General features: G+C 37.3%; 1 non-coding gene across 1 annotated transcript; it reads left to right on the top strand.

Annotated features, from left to right (window-relative positions):
• The first annotated feature begins 1,136 nt into the window (after positions 1-1,136).
• LOC120254614 lies at positions 1,137-1,243 on the top strand. Its single transcript, XR_005534677.1, has one exon. It is a non-coding gene; the product is annotated as a small nucleolar RNA R71 (small nucleolar RNA).
• The last annotated feature ends 5,830 nt before the right edge of the window (positions 1,244-7,073 follow it).

Consider the following 7,073-nt stretch of genomic DNA (forward strand, 5'->3'; position numbering starts at 1 on the left):
ATGTCGGGCAAGTAGCAGTTGTGAGTGATCACCAAGAAGGAATTCGTTCTCTCGGAAGTAAATGAGTCAGTATCGTATGCGATTATAAGTATGTGAGATTAGAAGACCTTCGCCAAGGCAATCAAACTAATCGTGTGGGACACGAAGGGTAGTTTGGTAATCTCACCCTACTATAGTTATTTGCATATAATCGAATTCAGTGAGTTTGACAATTACCATGGCTCTCACTCGGTTGGGATACAAGAATGAAAGGTTTATACACATATGGTAATCATAATCGGAAAGGTTTGTAATGATATACTCATTCGTGTTCAATTAGGCTACGACATGGGGCCACGGGGCTGGCTAGGTGTCACCCATGTCCTTTGGTATCCTGCCATTGCCAATCGAAACGAACCTAGGGAGTCACGCTTAAAGGGATAAAGAATCAGTCTTGTTTTGAGTACAGGGGTAAAATTGTCAATTTACAATTTTACTTCATGGGATGAGTGAAATTGTAAATTGGTCTAGGATTTTTTGTCTTAAGTTTAAATTTTGATTTAAATTCGATGGAGTCAAATAGATTATCAAAATTATGAGGACTTAAAGATAAAAGTGGTTTTAGTTAGATTAGGACTCATATTTCTAATAGAACTTCTATGGAAATGTTTATCATATTATAAAGGTTCATATTTTTGAATAAGGCTTCATAGTTGTATGATGTTTATCATATTATGAAGGTTCATATTTTCGAATAGAACTCATAACTGAATAATGTTTATCATGTTTTATGAAGTTTCTATAAATATGACTCCTCTCCAACTATAGACGGAACTCAATTAATTTTCTAGTGAGAAAATCCCCTAGCTCTCTCTTCCTCTCTAACCCTAGCCACTATTTGGAGAAGAAGAGGAGATTGTCTCTTAATTTCGGCGTATGATCTAGAGGCGTGGAACTTTCGTTCGGTGCTAGGAGATCTACGACAATCCAAGAGATAAGTTCGGCGCATCAAAAGAAAGAAAATCATCAAGAGGTAATTTTCTAGGCCTTTTAATTAAATTAAGATGCTCATTAAAACAATAAGAATATATATATATATATCACAAATATATTATTGCTTCCGCATGCCCTTTTAATGTTATTTGATTTTTGTGATATTACCCAACAGTGGACACTTCCGCAAAAGATCCTTGAATCGCTCCCATGTCTCAAACAAGGATTCAAGCTCCATCTGAACAAACAATGATATTTCATTATGAAGCTTTGCCAATTTCCCCGGAGGAAAGTACCTTGTAAGAAAAGCTTTGACCATTTCATTCCATGTCGTGATGGATGCTCGTGGTAAAGAATGTAACCACTGCTTTGCTCTTCCTTTTAGAGAGAATGGGAAAGTCCTCAATCTTATAGCATCATCCGTAACACCGTTGATCTTTAGCATGTCACAAGCTTCCAAGAAGTTTCTCAATATGGTTGTTTGGATCCTCATCGGTCAAACCATTGAACTGCGTGTACTGCTGTATATCTAAATGAATGCCGGCTTCAGCTCAAAATTCTTAGTTGTAATCGGGGCTCGCACAATGCTAGATTATGTCCCCAATACTGACGGTCTGGCGTAGTCAGAAAATGTTCTCTGTTGTTCATTCTATTCTGCCATGTTGTTAGAACCTCCAACTTTCACTTCAGCTAGATTCGACTTTTCTTGAACAGGTTTTTTACCCCTTTTTCTGAGTGTAAGTTCAAGTTCGGGATCACCTTCAATTAATATCCAAGGGTTCCCTCGGGTCATAACCTGGAGCTGCACCAAAATATTGAAAACAAAATTAGAATGATGGTAGAATAAAAGATATAAAATAGAATGAATGAATGAATAGCTAAGATAGCAAAGTGGCAAAGTGCAAAGTATCTCTAAACTCCTACTCCCCGGTAACGGCGCCAAAAACTTGACAACGCCCCTTACGTGTAACCCACAAGTGCACGGGTTTGTCGAAGTAATAAATCCCAAGTGAGTGGGGTATTGTATCCACAAAGAGTAGGGAATAAAAATACCTTAATTGCTACTTAACCAAGTGAAGATAAATAATGATTGTGTTGATAAGATGTGATGTAAACAGAAATAAAAGAAATAAGAATGAGAGGCACAAGTAAGTGAGAGGTAAGGCAATCGATAGAAGTTGGGTACTCGGACAATGCTCCCCCTAGGACTTATGCTTCAAGTGCAAAACCTACCATTATACTTCCTAATTAATACTAAATGAGTCATGGAAGTCCTAACGCACACGGTCCTAAACCTAAGGTCAACCGTGACTAACCCTACACTATGTCCCGACAGAGAAATCGCTTAGTCTCAACACCTCACACTGCACAAAGTTGCATAGAGTTCTAGAGATTCCAAGTGATAAACCCTATTCCTATGTGTAGATCTAACCCTTTGGTCCAGGAGAAAGATCCCTAGTTACAATGAAGCCCCAGATACTAAAGTCACTTCAACGCTTCACTCTATTACCCGCGCAACTAAGCCCCACCGGAGTTCATCCCTTAGTACTTCACTTTATTGTAATCGCAAAGAGCTCTAGGAAATGGAGGTAGGATAAATCACATCGGAGGGGAAACAGGATGCTCCGCTACCTCTCGACTCACCCTCTCAGCGTTCTCCAATCTAGCTTTGTCTAACCCTCATGGCGTGTCACCCATACACAAAGATTACCAATATTGACTCTTAACCCTAGTGTCACTCTAGGGGAGAAATCATTCAACAAGCATTCAAGATTGGAACTCAATTAAAAACACCAATTAAGGAAAGCATAATGGAAGGTCAAAGAAACAATAACATCCTAGGGTTTACAAAATCCAAGTACCCTCTAGGGGGTTTAGCTCTCCATGGAGCATAATACAATCAATAATGAAATCGAAAGTAAAGGTAAGCAATCCATAAGAAAACCCCCTCAGTATTCATGTCAATGGTCTTGTGTAGTAGCCTCGTCTTCTCCAAAGGTCCCCTTGTCCATCCTAGGGCACACCTCGCCGGATCGGTGCTGACAAAAGCTCCCCCAATAAACTTTTTCCAAGCGAAACACCGTGTTGAATCTAGAGAACCACTCCAAAGATGTGCCACAAGCCTCTCAAAACCCTAGCTGACAGCCTCTCAAAAGATGGAGAAAAGTTGGAGAGAAGGGGGAAAGATAAGCTGAATTGCGGCTCAAATAGGGCTGGAATCGGGCATCTACACGCCCCTACAGATCTGGCACACGGGCCTGTGGAATTTCCACAAGGGCATGGGGAATTTCCACATACCTGTGTGGATTTTCTGAAAATCTTATTTTCGGTCGGCTCTGAACAGTAACTTCTATATTGCCTGCTACAGTACTCCGCTGAAACACTCCTAATTCCACACTTTTCATCGAGGCAACATAAACGGGCACACGTTTATGCCGTAGATAGAAACTCTTCTTCAATCAAAAGCATCATTGGTGAAGATCTTGCTATCAATGCACAAGTCGAGATACGCAAATATGACTGCCTTCGTGCCCCTCCAACTCATTGTAATGGCTTGAATACATGGAGGTTGGCACACATTCACGTATCTTAGAGCCCCACTTTGTGTCTTCATGTTTGTTCCTTCCAAGATTCCCCCAAATAGTGCATTTACGATCTACTTTTGGCTTCTTCTCTCAAAACATAGCTTCACTATCCTACATGCGCAAAAAGAACACAAATATACATGTATTAGCGCTACAACCTGATAAAAGTAATGCTCATCATAAGAAAAGAATACTTCGTATTTGTAATACACAAGCACTTATTAGTAATGTAGCAACTCTGATTATTTCTCAAAAGCATATCTTGGGTGATATGAGAAGAATGGAGCTCTAAATGTGTTCCAAGGTACTAATATATCTTTGGTAAAGTTAGTGGTAAGATCTACTCTACTAGAAAAAAATCAAAGTGGTACAAAATAGAGAAAATTATATTTAGAAAACTCAGCAAGAAGTGAAAGTAGGTGATCATCAAGTAGATGTCAAAGTTCATGAGGATCATTTCATAAAATTTGGAGATCAATTCTGTGTGCAAGGCAATCTAAAGTTAAACAAGGAGACTATAGAGAAAGCTTACTTCTCTAGTTACTAAATGCATCCAAGAAGCACTAAAATATACAAGGACTTGAAGAGTACTTTCTGATGGAGTAACATGAAGTAGGAGATTGTTCAATACTTTGTGGAGCATTATCTAAGCTATCGGCAAGTAAAAAAAGAGCATCATTTACTAGCAAGATTTCTACCATACCCAAAACCTGGATTGGAGGACTCAAAGGCTCACAAATGGGCTCACACCCATGGGGTGAGAGTCCAAGAAGCATGCAAGGTCTCAACAACACATTTTAGAACAAGACATGCTAGGGAACAATTTAACAAAATCACAAAATAACGAGTAGTCTAGCAGGTTACAAAGCCACAAGGTTCCACAAACTTGAAGTAGAACAAAACAATGATACACAAGGTCTTACAAACTACAACAAAAGAAAAACAAAGATGGTGTCTAATATAGTCAAGGCCAAGGCTATACCTACTACTCAATGAATAGTATTAAGCTATCCATTAGAAAACCTTACTCTTGATTTGATTAACAACATCATCAGATTAACAAGCCAATAAGCAATTCACTAAAATATTTGAGAAAGATTCAGAATTTAGAAACTTATATTCAAATATCAAAGTATAACACAATACCTATACATGAGTCATCAAAAAAGTATAATATGAAATTCAACACATACCAGATGTCATTATTGCAAACTTATCAGAATACAGGTTTGGTAATTAAAATGATTTAGCAAAAACACAAATTCTAAAGATAAGAATTTTTTAAAAAATACAAGTCACCCACAATTAATATGGCCATTTATTTTGCACCAATAGTACCCAAGTCAAAATAAAAAAAAATAATTAATTTTACATCAGTGTAACCCGAGTTAAAATTTCAGAATCCATTATTGTTTTATTAATGAGATGGTGCGAAACTATAGTCTCAATTTCTAGAAGTTAATGTCAACATGGTCAATGTTGATCCTCCCATTGACAAGGTTAGTGCATTGTTCATTTGGGAACTAAGTAATACATGCAAAATAATTTGTGTGCCAATGTTTAGAAATGTCGATGCATTCAAAATTAGTTGTCAATAGTCACAAAATAATAAAGCAAGGTTTTACTTACTAAATTTAGATAATATAACCAAATTTGTAATCCCAAAATTCCCTAAGCTCACATTTGAGCAAAATAAGGCAAATCAATATATAAGTATAAGATTTACATGATCTTGTTTCCCACAGAAAATTATCTAATTGTTTTCAAAATAAAATCATAAATAAATAAATAAATAGATAAGTGAATAACAAACTTATGAATGAAGGATTACATAATAAAAAGCTGAAAATTATATGCTAAAATAACTTATTAGTTTATATGTAGATTATTAACCTAGCTAATGTTCAAACAACTCCCAAGCACAAAGCTAGATCAAGCGTTCTCAGGAAGATCTATATTGGGGAGCAATTTCTAGGGATATAAAAAACCCCAGCCTCGAGCTCAAGCAAAAGAATGTCAAACATAGGGGAAAAAAATATGATAAACACAAATCCAAATCCATATAAACCCAATCCTAAGTGACTTTGGACTCTAGAAGAACTTCCATAAAAATATACATACTTATGTATGCCAAGAGGTTTCACTCAAAACCAGTCTTACTCACATAAAGCCCACTAAGCTGCCTTTCAGTTCAAGGGTGAAAGAATTTCAAACTTGGTATTGTAGAAAGGAATGGGGCAATAGGTAAACTATGAACTAATGCTTGGATAGATAAGAAATAAGGAGGACAAGGACGTGAGTACTTTAACTATATCATGAATGCAAGATTAACACAAGGTTAAAGATAGGGAAAGAACATTAAAGCTTGCATAGGCTTAAAGCCCCATTCAATTTAAACAACTCACATATAAAAGCCTCTAGGCACCCATTATTTGAAGAATACATGGACCCCACACATTTTCCTTTTTTTTTTGAAGAAGGAGATAAACAATAAATATTATTGCAGGAGGCACACAAAGAAACAAACGACAAAAGAAAGCAAAAAATACAAGGGTCCACTAGAGGCGGAAACTACAAAAAAACAGAAAACATGAAAAACACAAACAAAGCAAGCACAACAAGGAAAACAACAGACACAAACCTTGGGCTAAGAGAGGGCCTATGCCCAGAGGTAAAACCAAAGGAACATAAAGATCTAGCCGGTGGTCTGGTCTAGGGCCTGGTCTCCTGGTCGCGCTTATCACTTATGGGTCAGCTAATGAAATGGATAGACATCCTCAATGCCTCGGCTACTGGCTCTAGCTTCTGTCTCTTATTGGTCAAATAAGCTGAAACCCAATAAACAAAAGTCAAGCCAATGTTAAAGATAGTCAAGCGCAAAAGAGTTCTGCAATTGAAAACGCAATAATTTCTAGACATCCAAACATTCTAGGTAATGGCTCAGACTAAAAGATCCCAAGAAAACCAGGAAGCAGGATGAAGATGGCAAACCTAGAGTTCCTAGAGATCCTTGAATGAAGAAGGGGGCCATGGGAAACTAAGGACTTGCCCAAAGTGAGACTAGATCACTGATGCAAAGTTACAGTAAATGAAAAGGTGATCACTTGACTCTATGTTTGTATAATAGAGGACACATGTAGCCATTAGGATTATTTTCATCTCCATTTCGTGAGGTTTTCTAAAGTGAGAATTTAATTATCCTAAGCTAGCCAATTAAACAGTGAAAATTTTTGTGGGCATGGGCTTTTAAGAGTTCTCGAATTGACCAAACAACATTGTCCTCTATCAATTAGGAAACTATAAAATGATTTAACAATGAAAATCCCATTCGGAGTTCTACTCCAAACTTTGTGATTTGGCATGTCTCTCTACAATGAAACTGTAGATAGATCCGTTATAATTTGGGCCAGTTGTGGAAGTAAGATTTTAAGGGGATCTAGTAAAGCATTAACTGTCCCCAAAGTATGGCAGGATTGGGCATATTCAATGGGCCAGAGAAATCTTAGACCTTGACCT

The sequence above is a fragment of the Dioscorea cayenensis genome, unplaced genomic scaffold (assembly GCF_009730915.1).
Source record: "Dioscorea cayenensis subsp. rotundata cultivar TDr96_F1 unplaced genomic scaffold, TDr96_F1_v2_PseudoChromosome.rev07_lg8_w22 25.fasta BLBR01000533.1, whole genome shotgun sequence".
Lineage (NCBI taxonomy): Eukaryota > Viridiplantae > Streptophyta > Magnoliopsida > Dioscoreales > Dioscoreaceae > Dioscorea > Dioscorea cayenensis.